Source organism: Triticum dicoccoides, chromosome 1B, assembly GCF_002162155.2.
Source record: "Triticum dicoccoides isolate Atlit2015 ecotype Zavitan chromosome 1B, WEW_v2.0, whole genome shotgun sequence".
NCBI classification, from domain to species: Eukaryota; Viridiplantae; Streptophyta; class Magnoliopsida; order Poales; family Poaceae; genus Triticum; species Triticum dicoccoides.
Genome location: NC_041381.1, coordinates 332,439,733 through 332,462,736, shown reverse-complemented (window position 1 = coordinate 332,462,736; position 23,004 = coordinate 332,439,733). Strand labels below are relative to the sequence as shown.

Below are 23,004 nucleotides of genomic sequence, written 5' to 3'. Positions count from 1 at the left end.
TGTGGGTCATCAAGACTCTTTTCTAGCACCATTGCCGGGGAGTGAAGCACCTTTGGTGAGTGGAACTTGGTAAGGAAACATTTATATAGTGTGCTGAAATTTTCTGTCACTTGTTACTATGGAAACTAATCCTTTGAGGGGCTTGTTCGGGGCATCTTCGCCCCGACCAGTAGAGCAAAGAGTTGCTCCTCAACCTACTGAACCTACTGAAAATGTTTACTTTGAGATTCCTTCGGGTATGATAGAGAAACTGCTAGGTAATCCCTTTGCAGGAGATGGAACATTGCATCCTGATTTACACCTTATCTATGTGGATGAAGTTTATGGATTATTTAAGCTTACAGGTATACCCAATGATGTTGTTAAGAGGAAGGTCTTCCCTTTATCTTTGAAGGGAGATGCACTGACATGGTATAGGCTATGTGATGATACGGGATCTTGGAACTATAAACGATTGAAATTGGAATTTCACCAGAAGTTCTATCCTATGAATCTTGTTCATCGTGATCGTAATTATATACAAAAATTTTGGCCTCGCGAAGGAGAAATCATCGCTCAAGCTTGGGGGACGAGTCAATGTTATATTAATGCCCCAATCATGAGCTCTCAATAGATATGATTATTCAAAAAATTTATGCTTGGCTTTCTCTCAATGATCGCACCATGCTCGATACTTCCTGTGCTTGTTCTTATATGCTAAAGACTATTGAATTCAAGTGGGACTTATTGGAAAGAATTAAACGCAACTTTGAAGATTGGGGTTCCGACGATGGTAAGGAGTCAGGTATGACACCTAAGTTTGATTCTGTTAAATCTTTTATGGATACCGATGCTTTTCGTGGATTGAGCGCTAAATATGGACTTCACTCTGAGATAGTAGCTTCTTTCTGTGAATCTTTTGCTACTCACATTGATCTCCCTAAGGAGAAGTGGTTTAAATATAATCCTCCCACTAAAGTAAAAGTAGTTGCACCTATTATAGTTGAAGAAAAGACTATCACTTATAACGATCCTATTGTTCCTACTACTTATGTTGAGAAACCACCTTTCCCTGTTAGTATAAAGGATCATGCTAAAGCTTCAACTGTGGTTTGTAAGAGTAATACTAGAACATATACACCTCCTGAGAAAATTAAAGTTGAACCTAGTATTGCTATGGTTAAAGATCTCTTGGCTGATAATATAGATGGGCATGTTATTTACATCTGTGATGAAGCTGCTAACATTGCTAAACCCGATGCTAAGATACATAGACCTATTGTAGGCATGCCTGTTATTTCTGTTAAAATAGGAGATCATTGTTATCATGGCTTATGTGATATGGGTGCTAGTGCTAGTGCAATACCTTTTTCCTTATATGAACAAATTATGCATGATATTGCACCTGCTGAGTTAGAAGATATTGATGTTACAATTAAGCTTGCCAATAGAGATACTATTACACCATTTGGGATTGTTAGAGATGTTGAAGTCTTGTGTGGGAAAGTTAAATATCCTGCTGATTTTCTTGTTCTTGATTCCCCACAAGATAGCTTTTGTCCCATTATATTTGGTAGACCCTTCTTGAATACTGTTAATGCTAGTATAGATTGCAAAAAGGATGTTGTTACGATTGGCTTAGGAGATATGTCTCATGAGTTTAATTTTGCTAAATTTCATAGACAACCCCATGATAAAGAATTGCCTAGTAAGGATGAAATTATTGGTCTTGCCTCTATTGTTGTGCCTCCTACTGATCCTTTAGAACAATATTTGCTAGACCACGAAAATGATATGTTTATGAATGAAAGAAGGGAGATAGATGAAGTATTCTTTCAACAGGGTCCTATTTTGAAACACAACTTGCCTGGTGAAATCCTAGGGGATCCTCCTCCACCCAAGGGTGATCCCGTGTTTGAGCTTAAACCATTACCTGATAATCTTAAATATGCCTATCTTGATGAAAAGAAGATATATCCTGTTATTATTAGTGCTAACCTTTCAGAGCAGGAAGAGGAAAGATTATTAAAAACTCTGAAGAAGCACCAAGCTGTTATTTGTTATACTCTTGATGATCTTAAGGGCATTAGTCCCGCTCTATGCCAACACAAAATTAAATTGGGCGAAGGTTCCAAACCAGTTAGAGATCATCAACAGCGTTTAAATCCTAAGATGAAAGAAGTGGTAAGAAAGGAGATACTAAAGCTCCTTGAGGCAAGTATAATTTATCCCGTTGCTGATAGTGATTGGGTAAGTCCTGTCCATTGTGTCCCTAAGAAGGGAGGTATTACTGTTGTTCCTAATGATAAAGATGAATTTATTTCGCAAAGAATTATTACGGGTTATAGGATGGTAATTGATTTTCGTAAATTAAATAAAGCTACTAAGAAAGATCATTACCCTTTACCTTTTATTGATCAAATGCTAGAAAGACTATCCAAACACACACATATCTGCTTTCTAGATGGTTATTCTGGTTTCTCTCAAATACCTGTGTCAGCAGACAATCAATCAAAAACTACTTTTACTTGCCCTTTTGGTACCTTTGCTTATAGACGTATGCCTTTTGGTTTATGTAATGCACCTGCTACCTTTCAAAGATGCATGATGGCTATTTTCTCTTTTTGTGAAAATATTTGTGAGGTATTCATGGATGATTTCTCCGTTTATGGATCCTCTTTTGATGATTGCTTGAGAAACCTTGATCGAGTTCTACAGAGATGCGAAGACACTAGTCTCGTCTTGAATTGGGAAAAGTGTCACTTTATGGTTAATGAAGGCATTGTCTTGGGACATAAAATTTCTGAAAGAGGTATTGAAGTTTATAAAGCTAAAGTTGATGCTATTGAAAAGATGCCGTGTCCCAAGGACATTAAAGGTATAAGAAGTTTCCTTGGTCATGCCGGTTTTTATAGGAGGTTCATTAAGGACTTTTCTAAGATCGCTAGGCCTCTGACTAACCTATTACAAAAGATATTCCTTTTGTCTTTGATGATGAGTGTGTAGAAGCATTTGAAATACTTCAGAAAGCTTTGATCACTGCACCTATTGTTCAGCCACCTGATTGGAATTTACCCTTTGAAATTATGTGTGATGCTAGTGATTATGCTGTAGGTGTTGTGCTAGGGCAAAGAGTTGATAAGAAACTAAATGTTATTCAATATGCTAGTAAATCTCTTGATACTGCCCAGAGAAATTATGCTACTACTGAAAAGAGTTCTTAGCAGTTGTATTTGCCTGTGATAAGTTTAGACCTTATATTGTTGATTCTAAAGTAACTATTCACACTGATCATGCTACTATTAAATATCTTATGGAAAATAAAGATGCTAAACCTAGACTTATTAGATGGGTTCTCTTGCTCCAAGAATTTGATTTGCATATTATTGATAGAAAGGGAGCGGAGAACCCCGTTGCAGACAACTTGTATAGGCTAGAGAATGTTCTTGATGACCCGCTGAGGGAGTCTGGGATTAAGGGGTCCTCGGACAGCCGGACTATATACTTTGGTCGGACTGTCGGACTATGAAGATGCAAGATTGAAGACTTCGTCTCGTGTCCGGATGGGACTCTCCTTTGCGTGGAAGGCAAGCTTGGCAATTCGGATATGTAGATCTCCTTCTCTGTAACCGACTCTGTGTAACCCTAGCCCCCTCCGGTGTCTATATAAACCGGAGGGTTTAGTCTGTAGGACAACAACAATCATAATCATAGGCTAGCTTCTAGGGTTTAGCCTCTACGATCTCGTGGTAGATCAACTCTTGTAATACTCATATCATCAAGATCAATCAAGCAGGAAGTAGGGTATTTCCTCCATCGAGAGGGCCTGAACCTGGGTAAACATAGTGTCCCCCGTCTCCTGTTACCATCCGCCTTAGACGCACAGTTCAGGACCCCCTACCCGAGATCCGCCGGTAATTTTGACACCGATATTGGTGCTTTCATTGAGAGTTCCATTGTGCCGTCCCGATAAGGCTTGATGGCTCGCTTTGTTGTCAAGGACAACATCACCTCTGGAGGAACCCTGGCTGTAGGCCAGACTCTCCGGCTGGGCGGCTTCGTCATGACCGCCCGTTCGGCCGCCGCGCCGACGATGACTTCTCAGGTCATCGAGAACAGCCTCCACATCAGCCTGGAATCTACCGAGAAGATGGATCCAATGGAGCTATCTTCCCTGAACGAGCTCTTGGTTCGCGTCGCCGCCTTGGGAGTCGCCACGGACTATGATCGGATCGGGCTTAAACCCGACCAAAGGGAGATTAACTCTCTGTCGTTCACCCATCAGATAGCGGTGGTGGAGGAACAAAACAACGATTCTTCCTCTATCTTGAGGACGAACTATGTCCGGATTCCCGAGCTCTCTGAGCCAGACATCCGTCTATGGGAGGACAAGGCCCAGGCGCCGAACTTAGAATCGGGCAACGGGCCACAAATATTGGAAAACATCCCGGAGTCCGAGCTGCCAAGCTCGGGAGCTCCTTTGCCCCTGGGTCCCAGATCGGGTTAGGATTTGTACTTAAAGCTACCACCCACCCAGACACAAGTGATATTTCCCACATTAGACAAGTGCCCAAAGAGACTGTACATCACTTCTGGGCTAGATTCCTCCTTGTAATGAGCAAGGTCAAGGACTGTCGCGAGGAAGACGCAGTCTCATTCTTTTGCAAAAATTGCACGGACAAGGGAATTCTCAACGCTATAAGTCGCCATGACATAGCGCACTTTGCCGACTTGGTGACCATAGTACAGAAGTACTGTGCGATGGAAAGCGCTTGGAAAACCCAAACAAAATTCTGTGATCCTCCGGCTCTAACTAAACCCCTTGTCCAAACTAAAAGGGTGCGCTCTCGCAAGCCACCCAATCCAATTACAAAGTAGCCAAAGCCCTCTACAGGGCGTGGAACCGTACTGGAGGGATGGCTCAACAGGCCATGCAAAATTCACAGCACACCGAGCATCATACCAACACATAGTCTTAGAGCATGTTGGATACTCCAGCAGGTGGCCAAGAGTGGCGAGGACCTCCTCATCAACAATACCGCAGAGCACCATCCCATGGAGAATAAAAATACAGTACTGACAGTCTTCAAGACTTTCGCCTCAAACAATAGGCGTAAGTGAGCACTCCACAGCCTCGCCGAAGTCTGCCACGCTGCAGCAATAAATCCGTGGAACGATACGGCCATAACCTTCAATGCCAGTGACGAACCTCAATTCCGAACAGCCCGAGCACCAGCCACTTTGGTCCTTAGCCCAATTGTGGACGACTTCCGGCTTACTAAAGTGCTCATGGACGGCAGCAGCGGATTAAACCTCATCTATGAGGAAACTCTTAACAAAATGGAAATAGATAAGAGCCGCATTGAGCAAAGCAGCATGACCTTCAGAGGAATCATCTCTAGTCGGGAGGCACGATGCGCGGGAAAAATTACACTGGATGTGGTATTCGGCACGCCGGAGAATTATAGGTCTGAAGAAATCACATTCCAAGTGGCCCCGTTTAACAGTGGATACCACGCCCTTTTAGGGCGGGATGCATTCACAAGTTTCCAAGCTATACCCCATTACAGGTACATGAAGCTTAAGATGCCCGGGCCCAATGGAATCATCCCTCTAGCCAGTCCGGACAGAGCACTCCACACCAAAAATAAAACCGCCGCACTAGCCCTGGAAGCATTATCCGAAACCCTCGCGGCCGAAGAGTTAACTGCGCTGCACTCCATAGTGGACAGGGACGACGTGATACTCGACAAACGACCCAAGTCCACCTCTTTTAAACTAGCAGATGAAATAGTCAAATTCCTGGTCCACCCAACGGATCCTACAAAAACAACATCAATTGGGGCACAGCTAAACCCCACAATAGACGCTGCACTATGAGAGTTCTTGCGCGAGAATTGGGACATTTTCGCCTGGCATCCTTCAGACATGCCAGGTATCCCACGCAGGTTGGCCGAGCACAGCCTAAACATACTAAAGGGATAAAAGTCGGTCAAGCAGACTCTTCGGCGCTTTTCAGAACCCAAGCGACAAGCCATGGGAGAAGAGCTAGCCAAACTACTTGAGGCCGGATTCATCAGAGAAATAAAACATCCGGACTGGCTGGCAAACCTGGTGATGGTACCAAAGAAGGACAAATCCTGGCGCCTATGCGTCGATTTCAAGGACCTCAATAAGGCTTGCCCCAAGGATCCCTTCCCCCTCCCCCGCATCGATCAAATCATCGACGCTACCGCAGGACACGACTCATTGTGTTTCCTCGACGCATACTCCGGATACCATCAAATCAAGATGGCAGAGTCCGATCAAGCCGCAACGGCATTTATCACTACATACGGCCCCTTCTGTTTTAACACCATGCCTTTTGGGCTCAAAAACACCGGTGCAACCTATCAACGCATGATTCAAACATGGATGGAAACACAGATTGGCAAAATAGTGGAGGCATACGTAGACGATGTGGTCATCAAAACCAGACACGTCGAATCTTTAATAGACGACTTGAGGCTCACGTTCGACAATCTCCGAACATATGACATCAAGCTCAACCCGGAAAAATGCGTTTTCGGCGTACCTGCCAAAAAACTCTTGGGCTTTATCGTTTCCAATAGAGGAATCGAAGCAAACCCGGCTAAAATCCAAGCTCTGTCATAGTTGGCTACCCCAACAGACCTCAAGCAAATCCAGAAATTAACTGGATGCGTTGCCACCTTAAGCCGCTTTATCTCCCGATTAGGAGAAAAGCTACTACCTCTTTATAGCCTTCTTTGACGCACCAAACACTTCGAGTGGACGAATGCGGCTACGACCGGACTGGAGGAAATAAAATCCCTCTTGGCCACCAATCCAATCCTGGTCGCCCCAAATGTCGGCGAACCTATGCTATTATATATAGCTACAACACACTAGGTTGTAAGCACAGTGCTCGTCCTCGAACGAGGGACAGATGGACATAAGTTCCCGCTTCAAAAGCTGGTATACTACGTTTCCACTGTTGAAAGTGCAACTATTCCAAGGTGGTTTTGGTAATTCCTAACAACATATAGCTCATTGAGCTAATGCCACTTCAAGTTAAATATTTCAGGAAAGCTCAATGATTGGCATGGCATGGATGAGAAAAGTGGAACCCTCAAAATACTAAGGACAAAAGGATTGGCTCAAGCTTAAAGCTCAAGACTCTACATTTTATATTTTAGTGATCCAAGATCACATTGAGTCTATAGGAAAAGCCAATACTATCAAGGAGGGATGAGGTGTTGCTTAATGGCTTACTTGCTCAAAATGCTTAGTGATATGCTCCAAAGCCTCAACTACTTTCTCACATCCACATATGACCTAAACCAAAAGTCAAACTCGGCCCCACCGATTCTTTCTATCCTGCGCCACCGAGTTCAAATGTCATATCCACTGCCACAAACCCTAGGCAAATCGGTCTCACCGATAGGGATCTCGGTATCACCGAGATGGGATTGTAATCTCTCTGTTTCCCTTTGTAACGTTTCGGTACCACCGAGATGAGCGATCGGCGGTCCCACCGAGATTGCAATGTAAACTCTCTGTTTCCTTTTCATAACATTTCGGTCTCATCGAAATGAGCGAACCGGTCCCACCAAGTTTACCTGACCAACTCTCCGGTTAGCTTATTACCAAAATCGGTCTCACCGAGTTTGTGTAATCGGTCTCACCGAGATTACGTTATGCCCTAAACCTAACCATATCGGTCCTACCGTGTTGCATGTCGGTCCCACCGAAAATCCTAACGGTCACTAGATTTGCTGAATCGGTCCGACCGAGTTTCTCAATTCGGTCCCACCGAGTTTGGCAAGTTGTGTGTAACAATTATATTTTGTGTGGGGGCTATATATACCCCTCCACCTCCTCTTCATTCATGAAGAGAGCCATCAGAATGAACCTACACTTCCAACTTGCATTTTCTGATAGAGAACTACCTACACTTGTGTTGAGGCCAAGATATTCCATTCCTATCATATGAATCTTGATCTCTAGCCTTCCCCAAGTTGATTTCCACTCAAATCTTCTTTCCACCAAATCCAAATCCTGTGAGAGAGAGTTGAGTGTTGGGGAGACTATCATTTGAAGCACAAGAGCAAGGAGTTCATCATCAACACACCATTTGTTACTTCTTGGAGAGTGGTGTCTCCTAGATTGGCTAGGTGTCACTTGGGAGCCTCTGACAAGATTGTGGAGTTGAACCAAGGAGTTTGTAAGGGCAAGGAGATCGCCTACTTCATGAAGATCTACCGCTAGTGAGGCAAGTCCTTCGTGGGCGACGGCCATGGTGGGATAGACAAGGTTGCTTCTTTGTGGACCCTTCGTGGGTGGAGCCCTCCGTGGACTCGCGCAACCGTTACCCTTCGTTGGTTGAAGTCTCCATCAACGTGGATGTACGATAGCACCACCTATCGGAACCACGACAAAAACATCCGTGTCTCCAATTGAGTTTGAATTCTCCAAACCCTTCCCTTTACATTCTTGTAAGTTGCATGCTTTACTTTCCGCTGCTCATATACTGTTTGCATGCTTGCTTGAATTGTGTTAAGATTGCTTGACTTGTGCTAAGTTAGCTAAAATCTGCCAAAGACTAAAATTTGGGAAAAGGATAAGTTTTTATTTGGTCAAGTAGTCTAATCACCCCCCCTCTAGACATACTTTCGATCCTACAAGTGGTATCAGAGCCTTGGTCTCCATTTGCTTTGATTTCCATAGCTTTTGGTGGTCATAGCCTTGGTTTCACAACCTAGGAGAGTATGGCGTCTAGCGAGGGAAACTACCACCGTAGAGGTCCTTACTTTGATGGTACTAATTTTGCTAGTTGGAAGCATAAGATGAAAATGCATATTCTTGGACATAACCCCACCGTTTGGGCTATTGTTGTATTGGCTTGCAAGGTGAATTCTTTGATGGGAGAGAACCGAACAGTGAAGCTAGCGCGGAAGAGTTGAATATGCTGCAATACAACGCTCAAGCTTGTGATATCCTCTTCAACGGATTGTGCCTCGAAAAATTCAACAAAATCAGCCGTCTTGAGAATGCAAAGGAAATTTGGGATACTTTGATTGATATGCACGAAGGTACCGACTCCGTCAAGGAATCCAAGTTGGATGTGCTTCAAAGTCAGCTTGACAAGTTCAAAATGAAGGATGGTGAAGGTGTTGCTGAAATGTACTCTAGGCTTGCTCTTATCACAAATGAGATTGCCGGCTTTGGAAGTGAAGAGATGACCGACAAATTCATCATCAAGAAGATCCTAAGAGCTTTGGACGGAAAATATGATACGGTGTGCACATTGATCCAAATGATGCCAAATTACGAAGATCTCAAGCCAATGGAAGTCATTGGAAGAATTGTTGCTCATGAGATGCCACTCAAGGATAAGGAGGAACTTCACAACAAGTCAAGTGGTGCTTACAAAGCCTCATGTGAATCCCCCACATCATCAAGTAAGAAACAAACCTTCAATGAAGAATTGAGCCTAATGGTGAAGAACTTCAACAAATTCTACAAGAGTAGAAGCAAAGAGAGAAGCTCCAAGTAAAGGTCCTATAATGACAAAAGATCTTCTAGTCAAGAGCGTAATTGCTATAATTGTGGAAGACCCGGACACTATTCCAATGAGTGTACGGCACCCTACAAAAGAAGAGAAGAATCACCTAAGAGGAGAAGTAGAAGAGAAGAATCACCACCAAGAGAGAGGAGGAGTAGAGATGATTGTTATGAACGAAGAACATCCCGGAGAAGCAAGGATTCGGAAAGGAAGGACAAGTCATCAAGGAGCTACACAAATCGAAGACATCAAGCTCATGTTGGTGAATGGGTATCTGGATCCGACTCCGACAATCACTCCGAGAGAAGCTATCACTCCGACTCCGACTATACTCAAGATGAAGGTGTTGCCGGTCTAGCACTTGTGTCAACCAACTCCTACGACATATTTGATTCACCAAATGAAGGACTTGGAAGATGCTTCATGGCTAAAGGCCCAAAGGTATCACACCCCGAGTATGTTGATTTCAATAGTGATGAAGATGACTTGTTAGGTGAGGATGATTTACTTGTTGACTACTCTAGTGATGAATACTATGATGAAACGTTAATTAATCATGCTAATCAAGATAAAATGAATGACAATGATAAGGAGAAGATTGAGATTCTAACTAAAGAACTAAGCACTCTTAAGTTAGCTCATGAAACTATCTTAGAAGATCATCGAGAACTTTTAAGGACTCATGAGAAGTTACGCTTTGAAAAGCTCAAAGCATGAGTTCTTAAAGGCAATCAATGATGATCTTCGTAAGAAAAGTTCTTCTTACATTGCCAAGCGTTTACTCTTATCTACTTACATGCCTCTAGTCAAGTCTAGTAACAAGAACAAGAAGGATTCTTCCTCTAGTAGTAACAATAATCATGCTAAATCCAATGTTGTTGCTTCTAGTAGTTCTCTTGATTCCACTAACGATTCTCTTAGCCAAGTTACACTTGAGCAAGAAAATAGCTTATTGAAGGGAATTATAGAGAAAGGTGTTTACAAGAGCCTTGCTGGGAGTAAGCAATTCGAGGAAATTGTACGCAAGCAAGGAAGGCACCGGAAGAACCAAGGTGTTGGTTTTGAACGAAAGTTCAATGCCAATGGAGTTGAGTGGGAAGAAGATCAATACCCCAAGATGAAGTTTGTTCCCCAACAAGAGAAGTATGATCCTACTTCCTTCAAAGGGACACAAGCTCAAGATGATCTTCCACCACAAGACCACAAGCAAAAGGGCAAGGATAAACTTCAAGAGGAGATTGATGCATTTGAAGAAGCTTCTAAGGCCTTGGTCAAGTGGGTTCCCAAGACTACAACAAGTTCTACTTCATCAAGTACGACTACAACTCCAAGGATTCCCATCAAGATGATGTGGATCCCGAAGAAGAAGAACTAGAGAGTTCTTGAGGGTGATTCCGCCAACATATTTCACTCATATCTTTTTGGCAATAACAAGGGCAATCAACTTCCACATCTGGCACTAGTTCAAGGAGTCAAAAACCCTCTTGTTGGTAAGACAAGGGACAAGGTAACCTAATGCTTTCATAGACATCATCTTGTGTGTGCATCACTCTATGTCTATGGATATCCTTGCTTGTTCCTTGTGGGACTAACCCATGTAGGTATTGAAAGTGCAACTCACTCCAAAGGATTGCTCCAAATGATCTACATCAACATTGAGCACCCACATCTTCAACACCTACATGAAGTCATCGTCGACAAAACCCAAGGTTAGTTCATCCCTCTAAGGGGGATCTCACATCTAGGGGGAGCTTTACTCTAAGAATTGAGTCAAAGCAAATCTAATGGTGTGAACACAACAATGCTTTATGTAAAAGTGGTAACCCCACTTGTGCTTAAACGATGAGTATGACCTATGATCAAATGTTCTAATTTGACTCCTAAGTCAATATACTCATATATAGATAACCTAGTAATTGCCAATTGCTTGATAGATGCTAGAATTGGTTGTGCATGCTTTGCCACATATTTCATTTGCTATTTTATTGTGTGAGCATGTTGGTTGCATATTTTACTCATTCGAGGACATCCACTTGTTGTTTTGATTGTTTGGTTCCTTTTATTTTGCCAAGTGGATGGACAAGAATGCCTAAGAACCTTCTCTAGCTATCTATGCTTTTCTCGTCTCAAACTCTATTCATGCTACATCACAAAGTTTGATCAAGTCAGATTCGAACCACTCTGTGTGAGGAGCCCTCGGAGTCCCCGATTCATCATGGACTTAAACTTCCAAAACTTCTTTGTGCGTCTCGGTCGGACCGATTCTTCCATTTCGGTCATACCGAGATCACTAAGTCGATCTAGGTTTTCAATCTCGATGCAACCGATTTGAACTTTTTCGGTCACACCGAGTTGCTGTAACTGCTTGCAGTTATGCATCTCGGTGCCACCGAGTTGTTCCACTCGGTCACACCGACAGGGTCAGGCTATATATATCCACGGGTCAATTTTTGGAAATTTCTCCGAACTCTTGCGCCCGCGCTCAGCCTGCTCTGCCTCCCTGGGTCTCCGGATTGTCCTCCTCATCGCCAGCTGCCTCCCGCCGCTGGTCTCCGCCGCTGTCAATGGGAATCGTCTCCGCCGTCGCCGCCGTAGCAAGTCCATCGCCGAACTAGGGTATGCAGTTGGTCTTTGTGCTATTCCTAACTCCAAATCTCTAGCACATTGTGTTGCCATTAATCTTGCCACGATTGAGATCATCTTATCCACTGAAAACACTCTGTAGATTAGAGGTGAATTGAAAATTTAGGGTTAGGTTTCCGCCGAAACCATCTCGGACCAACCGAGTTGTAGAACTCGGTACCACCGATTCGGCTAAGTCCATTGCACATGTTATTGTCGGTCTGACCGAGAATTGCAAATCGGTGTGACCGAGTTCAGGACTTTGTGAAACCCTAGCAGTCTCGGTGCCACCGAACTGTGACTCGGTCTGACCGAGTTCACTAGTTTAGGTTCCAAAAGCTGCTTTGGTATCACCGAGTTTACAAATCGGTAGATCCGAAATGCTTTCTGTGGAAAACTAAAACTAAGTTTTTGACTCATTCTTTTGCAAAAACGTATGTACTTTGTGATGCTCATCTATTCTACCTCATCTATATGTATTCACAAGGTCTGTTGTCAGTGTTTGCAACATGTCTAATCAGAGTGACAGTCAGAACAAGTCAGAGGAGCAGGTTCAGATAAGTGAGGGCACTAGTCCCTCTAGCAGCTATGATGAGGGTAGCAGGAGCACACCCAGCAACTTACCCAAGGCAGCCACCAGGGCCAAAAAGAAGAGAACCTCAGATTCTGAGGATGAAGACTATGTGGCTGTTGAGGATGAGGCCACTTCCAAGAAGAAGGTGCTCAAGAAGGAGTATGGCACAGCTTCTGCCACTAAGCCAGGAATGCAGAGAAAGGCACCTGCAAGAAGGATTCCAACTTCCAAACCTAGGAAGGTTGCCACTGGAGAAACCATGAAATTCACCCTTGAGTTAGAAGATGAAGTTGTTGGCCAAGACAAGAAGAAAAAGAGAGTCAGAACCACTACTACCAAGGTCCTTGGCAAGCCCTCTATGAGGAGAGACTCTAAAGAGGAAGAAGAGGAAGAGGTTGCTGCACCAGCACCCAAAGCTCCAAAGCTTATGGGCGATGCCATCAGGACAGGGGTTGCTTCATCAAAGCCCAAAGAAGCTCCCAAAGTAGCTGCTCCAAAGCCCAAATCTGCACCCAAGAGGAACACCATGAGCATTCCTGCTGCACAAAAGAACAAGGCCCCAGTGCCTGAAGCTGCTGTTGAAGAAGAAGATGATGAGGAACATGTCTTGAGGAAGTTGAAGCCCAAAATTCCAGATCACAATGATGTTCATCCTGTGGCTGAGGATATGAAGCTGAGGAAGGATGCATGACTCAGGCAGTGGAGATTGACTGATCCCTATGCAGTCAGGAGGAGAACTGCTGTGGATTACAAGTTCCACACAAAGGAACAATAGGACTTCTATGAGACAGTGCTGCTTTAAAAGAAGCCAATTGTCTGTGACATGAGATGGGTAGACTGGGAGTACATCAGGAAGAATGAAGAGCATTATCCAGGGGTGTATGATAGTTTTAATGCTTGTGGAGTGGATGGCTTTGTTGGGCAGAAGCTCACAAAGTGGAATGATGAGCTTATTATGCAGTTCTACTCCACAGCTCACTTCTACCCAGATGGAAGGATTGTCTGGATGTCTGAAGGTACTAGGTTCCAGTCATCAGTTGAAGAATGGGAAAAGTTGATCAATGCACCTAAGGAAAATGAGGATGACTTGGATGTCTATGCCAAGAAGAAGAAGGATCACAACTCCATGGCACACATGCACAAAGAGATCCCAGATGCTTCTATTGAGACACACAAGTTTGGCTCGGTACATTATATTTTGTCAGGACTGCCAACAATCAACTGGATCCTCAGGCACACTCTTTTGCCTAAATCTGGAGATCACAAGATGATCAGAGGCCATGCCATCAACCTACTTCACATATTTGATGTGCCTCAGAAGTTTAAGGTCATGAGCCTCATAGTGGAAACTATCAAGAGGACTGCTGCAGATCAGAAGAGAAGTTGTGGGTATGCCCCACAGATCCAGGAGCTCATCAACTCCAAGATGGGCACAGGCACATACCTCTTGGACAAGGAACACATGCCCATCTATCCAGATTTTGAGGACAACACAGTGGTGATGGATGAAGATGAACCATCTTCTGTGCAAGCACAAGCAAAGAGGGAGAAGGCAAGGACTGAAAAGGCTACCAAGATGCCAACCATTGATGAGGCATCTCAGTACTTCTTGAAGAACAAGCAGGAGCAGCTTGGCTACTTGATTGCCTCCACTCTGAGGATTGAGAAGGGACTGGCCACCCTGACTAAAACCAGGAGAGCCTGGAGAGGATCATGGAGCAGAAGTTCTATGACTTGGATGTGAAGGTCACTGAGATACAGTCAGTTGTTGAGCAACTTCAGATGATATGCAGGAGAGGAAGGGCAAGACTACTACTGATGCTTTTGCCAGAGTGCCCAGGAGCCAGAGATTAGCTGCAGTGCCTGTTACAGACACCAGAGCCACTTCATCTGCACCAGCTACAACTTCTGTGCAACTAGCTCCAGCACCTACTCCACCAGCTCCATCCACATCTACTGAATTCTTCGTCGAAGGAGCCATCTCTACACCACCACCTGAAGACCAAGCCTGAGAGTCGATTTAGTGCTATGCATTTTCTATGAACTTTTTGGTAACTTGTTGCCAAAGGGGGAGGAAAATGTATAGATCATAGGCTTCGAGAGAGAGTGTTGCTTTTGTTCTCTCTTGTTTTGGTGGTTGAACTTTATTTGCTTGTTTAAGATACTTTATGCGTTTGTGAGATACTTGGATGATCATGTGTTTGATCATATGCTACCTTAATGCTTGTTGGATGACATTATCCTTTTATCCCTATATGATCATTCACTTTGCTTGGTGATGAGTGCATGTATTTAATTATTATCATTTTGAGCGCTCCACCAAGATGTATGTGACATGGAAGAGTAACCCATGAGCCTAACTCCTTGTGCATTTGCAGTCCAAAGCAAATCTTAAACTATGCACAAATTTAGGGGGAGCTCTTGCTTATCACATACTTCTCAAAGCGGCAATGTTTTTCACTCTTATTACCATTTGTCGAAGCTTTGATATATATGTTGTCATCAATTACCAAAAGGGGGAGATTGAAAGTGCAACTATCCCTAGGCAGTTTTGGTAATTCCTAACAACATATAGCTCAATGAGCTAATGCCACTTCAAGTTAAATATTTCAGGAAAGCTCAATGATTGGCATGGCATGGATGAGAAAAGTGGACCTCTCAAAATACTAAGGAAAAAAGGATTTGCTCAAGCTTAAACCTCAAGACTCCACATTTTATATTTTAGTGATCCAAGATCACATTGAGTCTATAGGAAAAGCCAATACTATCGAGGAGGGATGAGGTGTTGCTTGATGGCTTAGTTGCTCAAAATGCTTAGTGATATGCTCCAAAGCCCTCAACTACTTTATCACATCCACATATGACCTAAACCAAAGGTCAAACTCGGCCCCACTGATTCTTTCTATTCGGCGCCACCGAGTTCAGATGTCATAGCCACTGCCACAAACCCTAGGCAAATCGGTCTCACCGATAGGGATCTCAGTCTCATCGAGATGGGATTGTAATCTCTCTGTTTCCCTTCATAACGTTTCGGTACCACCGAGATGAGCGATCAGTCCCATCGAGATTGCAATGTAAACTCTCCGATTCCTTTTCGTAACATTTCGGTCTCACCGAAATGAGCGAACCGGTCCCACCGAGTTTACCTGACCAACTCTCTGGTTAGCTTATTACCAAAATCGGTCTCACCGAGTTTGTGTAATCGGTCTCACCGAGATTATGTTATGCCCTAACCCTAACCATATCGGTCCTACCGAGTTGCATGTTGGTCCCACCGAAAATCCTAACGGTCACTAGATTTGTTGAATCAGTCCGACCGAGTTTCTCAATTCGGTCCCACCGAGTTTGGCAAGTTGTGTGTAACGATTAGATTTTGTGTGGAGGCTATATATACCCCTCCACCTCCTCTTCATTCGTGAAGAGAGCCATCAGAACGAACCTACACTTCCAACTTGCATTTTCTGAGAGAGAACCACCTACACTTGTGTTGAGGCCAAGATATTCGATTCCTACCATATGAATCTTGATCTCTGGCCTTTCCCAAGTTGCTTTCCACTCAAATCTTCTTTCCACCAAATCCAAATCCTGTGAGAGAGAGTTGAGTGTTGGGGAGACTATCATTTGAAGCACAAGAGCAAGGAGTTCATCATAAACACACCATTTGTTACTTCTTGGAGAGTGGTGTCTCCTAGATTGGCTAGGTGTCACTTGGGAGCCTCCGACAAGATTGTGGAGTTGAACCAAGGAGTTTGTAAGGGCAAGGAGATCGCCTACTTCGTGAAGATCTACCGCTAGTGAGGCAAGTCCTTCGTGGGCGACGGCCATGGTGGGATAGACAAGGTTGCTTCTTCATGGACCCTTCGTCGGTGGAGCCCTCCGTGGACTCGCACAACCGTTACCCTTCGTGGGTTGAAGTCTCCATCAACGTGGATGTACGATAGCACCACCTATCGGAACCACGACAAAAACATCCGTGTCTCCAATTGCGTTTGAATTCTCCAAACCCTTCCCTTTACATTCTTGCAAGTTGCATGCTTTACTTTCCGCTGCTCATATACTCTTTGCATGCTTGGTTGACTTGTGTTAAGATTGCTTGACTTGTGCTAAGTTAGCTAAAATCTGCCAAAGACTAAAATTGGGAAAAGGATAAGTTTTTATTTGGTCAAGTAGTCTAATCACCCCCCTCTAGACATACTTTCGATCCTACAACTGTCCTCACTCCATGCAAGTCACGGTACCCACATTATCAAAAGATAGCATACGCGGTCTTCATGGCATCCCGAAAACTACGACACTACTTTCAAGAGTGTTCAATCACGGTGGCCTCCGAAGTACCACTCAATGACATAATAAATAACCGTGATGCCACGGGCCGGAGTGCTAAATGGGCTATCGAGCTCCTCCCGTTCGACATAACATACAAACCACGACGAGCCATTAAGTCGCAAGTACTGGATGACTTTGTCGCCGAATGGACAGAAGCCGAACTCCAATTGGATCATGCACTTTGACGGCTCTAAGATGCTGGCTGGTCTAGGGGCAGGCATTGTCCTGACATCCCCCACCAGAGATACAGTCCAATACGTACTCCAAATACTATACACAGATTCCAACAATGCAGCCGAATATGAGGTCTTGTTGCATGGTCTTCGGATGGCAGTCTCCATGGGCATTCAACACCTAGAAGTGCGTGGGGATTCAAATCTCACAATATCTCAAATAAATGGAGACTTTGACGCCACAAAAATGGCATCCCAAACATGGCGGCCTACCGCAATGCCGTCCTCAAAATGTCAGCTTGGTTCGAGGGGCTCGAATTCCACCATGTGGTCCGAGAAAACAACCAAGCGGCGGATATTCTCGCCCGCATCGGCGCTAAACGCGACCCCGTCCCACCTAATATCTTTTGGAAAGGCTGTTCAACCCATCCGTGGTGTGGGAAGGGGAGACCGGCAATACCAGTCCGGATCCGCACACAACCCTAGATCCCGAACATTCTGACGTAATCGAAGGTTCCACCACCGAAATAACACCTTCGGCCCACGCGATTATGGCTATCTTCGCCTCGTGGACAGAGCCCTTCTTAGCCTACTTAAATAGGCAAGAACTCCCTGAGGACCAAAATGAGGCATGTTGCATTGTGCGGTGCTCTAAAGCCTACAAAGTCCACGAGGGAGAGCTTTATAAGAAAAGCGCGACGGAAGTGCTCCAAAGGTGCATCTCCGAAGAGGAAGGGCGGCAGCTCTTGGCCGAAATTCATGCCGGACTCGGCGGCCACCATGCCGCAGCTCGGGCGCTCGTAAGCAAGGCCTTCTGTACAGGTTTCTATTGGCCGACAGCCCGGGCAGACGCACAGGACCTTGTCCAACATTGCGTCGGTTGCCAGCCTTTTGCAAATCAAAGCTATATGCCACCTACCACACTCCAAACAATCCCCATAACTTGGCCCTTTGCGGTCTGGGGGCTCGATATGGTTGGACCCCTTAAAGGAGGAAGCCATAAGAAGAAATACTTGTTGGTCATGGTCGACAAATTCACCAAATGGATAGAAGCCAAACCAGTTAAAATGGCCAAGTCCGGACCAGTGATAGACTTCATATCCGGGGTCGTACACCGCTATGGTGTCCCCCATAGCATCATCACCGATAACGGCTCAAACTTCACAGTCGATGAGGTGAAAACTTGGTGTGGCAAAATGGGCATAAAGCTTGATTATGCGTCCGTCTATCACCCCCAAACAAACGGTCAAGTCGAACGAGCGAATGGTCTTATTATGAGCGGCATTAAACCCAGACTAGTGCATCCTTGACGGAATCAGATACACACTGGGTCGAGGAGCTCAACTCCGTACTATGGGGGCTGCGGGCCACGCCAAATCGCACAACCGGATTCACACCATTTTTTATGGTGTACAGCGCAGAGGCAGTGCTACCCTGCGATATCATCCATGACTCACCTCGAGTGCGCATGTATGAAGAGAGAGAAGCCGAGCTGGATCAGCACGACGGCTTAGATGCCCTGGAGGAGGAGCGTGACATCGCAAAGGCCCGTTCCGCATTTTATCAACAGCAGGCTCGAAGGTATCAAAGCAGAGAAGTACGGGCCAAGACTTATAACATTGGCGAACTCATTCTACGCCTACCAGAGAAGAAAAAGGAAAAGCTCAAGCCCAAATGGGAGGGTCCCTTCATCATTGATAAAGTTCTCACCGGAGGAGCGTACCGTCTGCGTGATGCATCAGATAATCAACTCAAGCCGAACCCATGGAACGCGGCCACACTCCGAAGATTCTACGCCTAGTGCCGAACTCTGATTTGTCTCCTTACCTCCGTCTTCCTTTTTAAATTATATCCTCTCTCTCTCTCTCTCTCTCTCTCCTTTTTATATATATAGCCTTAAAAGCTTCAAGTATGCTTTGACCGCACACTCCTGCCGCGCTATGCACGCTCAATATACCTGGGGGCTTCTTATAGAGAAGCTTAATATAATTATCTTCTGGGCTTTATGGCCACCACATATGCGTCATTTCCCCATATGTGCCTTTTTTCACCACTATATGCATCGGTATGACTTAAGTTTTGGCTAACCTGGGTTCCCTACATTCCCGTTAATTCGGCTAGGGCATAAGGGGAGCACCTCTGCGATTGTTACTGCCGGGCCAGCCGGATGTGTACCTCAGACTGGGTGAAGCCGAAAGCTAGCGTTCTTAAGGGAATATTCGGTCGGTGAACAAAAGATGTCTTTTACTTACTGCAAAACATGCCCCCAGATGATTATATCCTACGTCATTTTTCGCAGTTCGGACATGCACATTAATGCATGCCCACCCAGGGAAAGGAACCCTTAACGGAACTATTCTCCCTGGAAGATGTTTCTTACTACCCATGTAATATAACATAGCTTGTTGGGTACTTGTCTGTTCAAGCACTTATGACCCCTACACCTGGTTTCCACGCATGCCCCGGTTTTCACATAACCGAGCGGGTATTCGAATACACTCCGGACTGTCGGGTCCGAAGGTTGAAGCGAAAAGGTCCGCCAAGACAAATGATTTACAATCCGGCTAGGGATAAAACATGTCCTTTTAAGAACAAAGTTACTTAGATTGACTAAACTCTTCTTCTATACCATCCAACAGGCTGTCTAGCCTACAATCCTGTTGGGAATACTTAGCGGCTAATGCTACATGTTCATATACCGGACTTACAGGGATCTCTTTCCCATCCGACCCTACAGGTCCAACCTCGGCCATGTGGTTTGCGTCAGCCTTGGTGTATCACGTCTTCACCATGGCCTAGGCTTCCCTTGCACCTTGTCGGCAGGCCGATATCTTCCATAATCGGAAGCGCCGTCGCGCTCCCTTGAGCATCTCCACAAGCTCCCCCATGCCTCCTGGCAGGGAGGCGGATGGCCACAACACCTGGGCAATGCCCTGCATCACCTGCCGAACTTGTTCGTGCAGTTGTGAGAGCTCCTGCAGAAGATCGCTTGCAGATCCCAGCATCTCCTCTTCGGGACGACCTGTCAACATACCTACAGATATAATTCTGTTAGCCCGCTTCTTCGCCGAACTTTATAGTGGTTCGTTAGAGCACTTACTAAACCTGACAGCTAGGACCCAAAGAAGGGCCTCTGTATTTTGTGAAAAAAACGTTCACCCTGCTGACACGTCGGACCCACCAGCTATATCTTCGCACGCAAGGAAGTGCCTCCTTATTACGCCCAAAAAATGAATATCCCCTGCTAGCTGGGACCTACCATATTGTGAGGCCGACTTGTGGGCCTACTAAGTTGACGGGGACGGAGGGCTTTGTCAACTTAGTTAATACTCCAGTGACCGTATGATGTCCATCCAACGGCCATAGTGCTTCTTCAACCTCTGGTCTTCTTGCTCCAGCCGCCCAAAGCAGCGTCGGTCGTGCCGCCTGCTCCTGCCTCCTGTGGCCGGCTGTGCTACTGTGGAGGCCTCACCGGCCCCATACTACTCCCACCACTGGCCAGGCCATCCCTCCACTCACCCACACCCCTTGTTATTCTGCGGCGATGGCAGCCTCACAACGCAGCCGAACCAGTAACCCTTGTACTCCTCTTCGCGTGGGCATCCACTGCCGCGTCTTCCCCGGCTCCGCGTCGTCTGCTTCCTAGGCCTCGCCCTTGTCCACTGTCGTGGTGCTCTCTGCGCGGCGTGGTCAATGTGGTCAACGACCGACTTCCATCGGAAGAGTACTATATGTGGAGAGGCTGACAGCTGGGTCCACGGCAGCCGCAAGGAAGTGCCTCCTTATTACACAGAAAATAATTATTCCTCCACCAAACAGCAGGGACCCACCAGACGGGCCACCAGTATTTCGTGAAAAAAATGTTTCCCCCTGACTACTGGGACCCACTAGACGGGCCACTGTATTTTGCAAAAAAACGTCCCCCCGCTGCCATCTCGGACCCACCGGAAGTGCCTCCTTGTTACGCACACAAAAATGAATACTCCCCCTGCTAGCTGGGACCCACCTTGGTGGGAGGCTGACTTGTGGGCCTACTGATTTGATGGGGACGGAGGGCTTTGTCAACTTAGTCAATATGAAGGATTCTAGCCCTAGTGACCGTACGATGTCCACCCAACAACCGTAGTGCTTCTTCAACCTCTGGTCTTCTTGCTCTAGCCGCACAAAGCAGCACCGGTCGTGCCGCATGCTCCTGCCTACCATGGCCGGTTGTGCTGCCGCAGAGGCCTCACCGCCCCCTACTATTCCCACCGCTGGCCAGGCCCTGCGGCGATGGCAGCCTCACACCACAGCCGAACCAGTGAACCCTCGTACTCCTCTCCGCGCGGGCTTCCACTACCGCGTCTTCCCCGGCTCCGCATCGTCCCCTTGCTAGGCATCGCCGTCGTCCACCGCCCTGGTGCTGTCCATGCAGCATGGTCAACGTGTTCAAGGAACAACTTCCATCGGAAGAGTACTGTACATGGAGAGGCTGACAGCTGGGTCCACGGCGGCCGCAAGGAAGTGCCTCCTTATTACGTGCAAAATAATTATTCCTCCACCTGACAGCAGGGACCCACTAGACGGGCCACCATATTTCGCGAAAAAAATGTTTCCCCCTGACTGCTAGGACCCACCAACTACATCTTCGCACGCAAGGAAGTGCATCCGGGCAAAAAAAATGATTCGCCCCCCTGACTGCTGGGACCCACCAGCTACATCTTCGCACGCAAGGAAGTGCCTGATAGTCGGGACCCACCTGGTCGAAGCGTACGTAGTGTTGTCATTCTGGTCGCGAACGTGTACGTACATACTGGTCGATGTGGAGCCGCGCACGTGTCGTAGTAGAGGCGCGCACGTAGCATGTACACGTACGCACAACAGCGAGGGTGCAAGAAAGAAAATACGGCCACGTACGTACATACGGGCGGGGTCTCGAACGCCTACTCACGCATACGTACGGCCAGGGCTCGTGTACATGGCTGGGTCGGAACAGAGAAACTGCGTCGTCGTCGTGTTCATGGGGAGGCAACGGAATAAGTCGTGTTCATCGGGAGGCAACGGAATGCTCGTGTTCATCGAGAGGCAATAGAACGCGTGGGAGCCAACCGGCTTGGACAGAATAGGCGATGGAAACGAGGCCTGGCGTACCCGCAGAATGGAGGAAACAGCCTTGTGTTCGACCGGCCACGTTCGAAACGGGATCCTGTTCATCAGCAGGGGTCTGGCGTACAGCAAAACGGAGGAAACAGACTTGTGTTGGAACTCCTACGGTCGAAACGGGGTCCTGTTGACCGGGAGGGGTGTGGCGTACCGCAAAACGGACGAAACGGACTTGTGTTGGAGCGCTACGGTCGAAACGGGGGTCCTGTTCATCGGGAGGGGTGTGGCGTACCGCAAAACGCGACTCCACGGGGTACTATTCATCTCCACCATCGACCTCCTCCAGCCTCCACGGGCCACTGTTCATCCACCGTCGACCTCCTCCAGCCTCCACCTGCTCATGTTCATCCACGGGCTCCTGTTCATCCAGCCTCCACCGCACGCTACTCCACCGGCTACTGTTCAACCACCCCTCTCCACGGGCTCCTGTTCAACCACCCCTCCACGGGCTACTGTTCATCCACACCTCCACTGTCTACTGTTTATCCAGCCCTCCATGGGGTCGTCATGTTCATCTAGCCCTCCATGGGGTCCAATTCATCCAGCCCCAACCGGCTCGATCGATCGGGGTCCTGTTCATCCAGAGGCAAGGCCACGGGGTCCTGTTCATCCACCCCACCGCT

General features: G+C 46.3%; 1 protein-coding gene across 1 annotated transcript in view; it reads right to left on the bottom strand.

Moving 5' to 3' along the window:
- LOC119350359 (pollen-specific leucine-rich repeat extensin-like protein 1) overlaps window positions 1-23,004 on the bottom strand; it is a 183,980-nt gene that overhangs the window by 159,796 nt on the left and 1,180 nt on the right. The gene's annotated exons all lie outside the window — the stretch shown is intronic.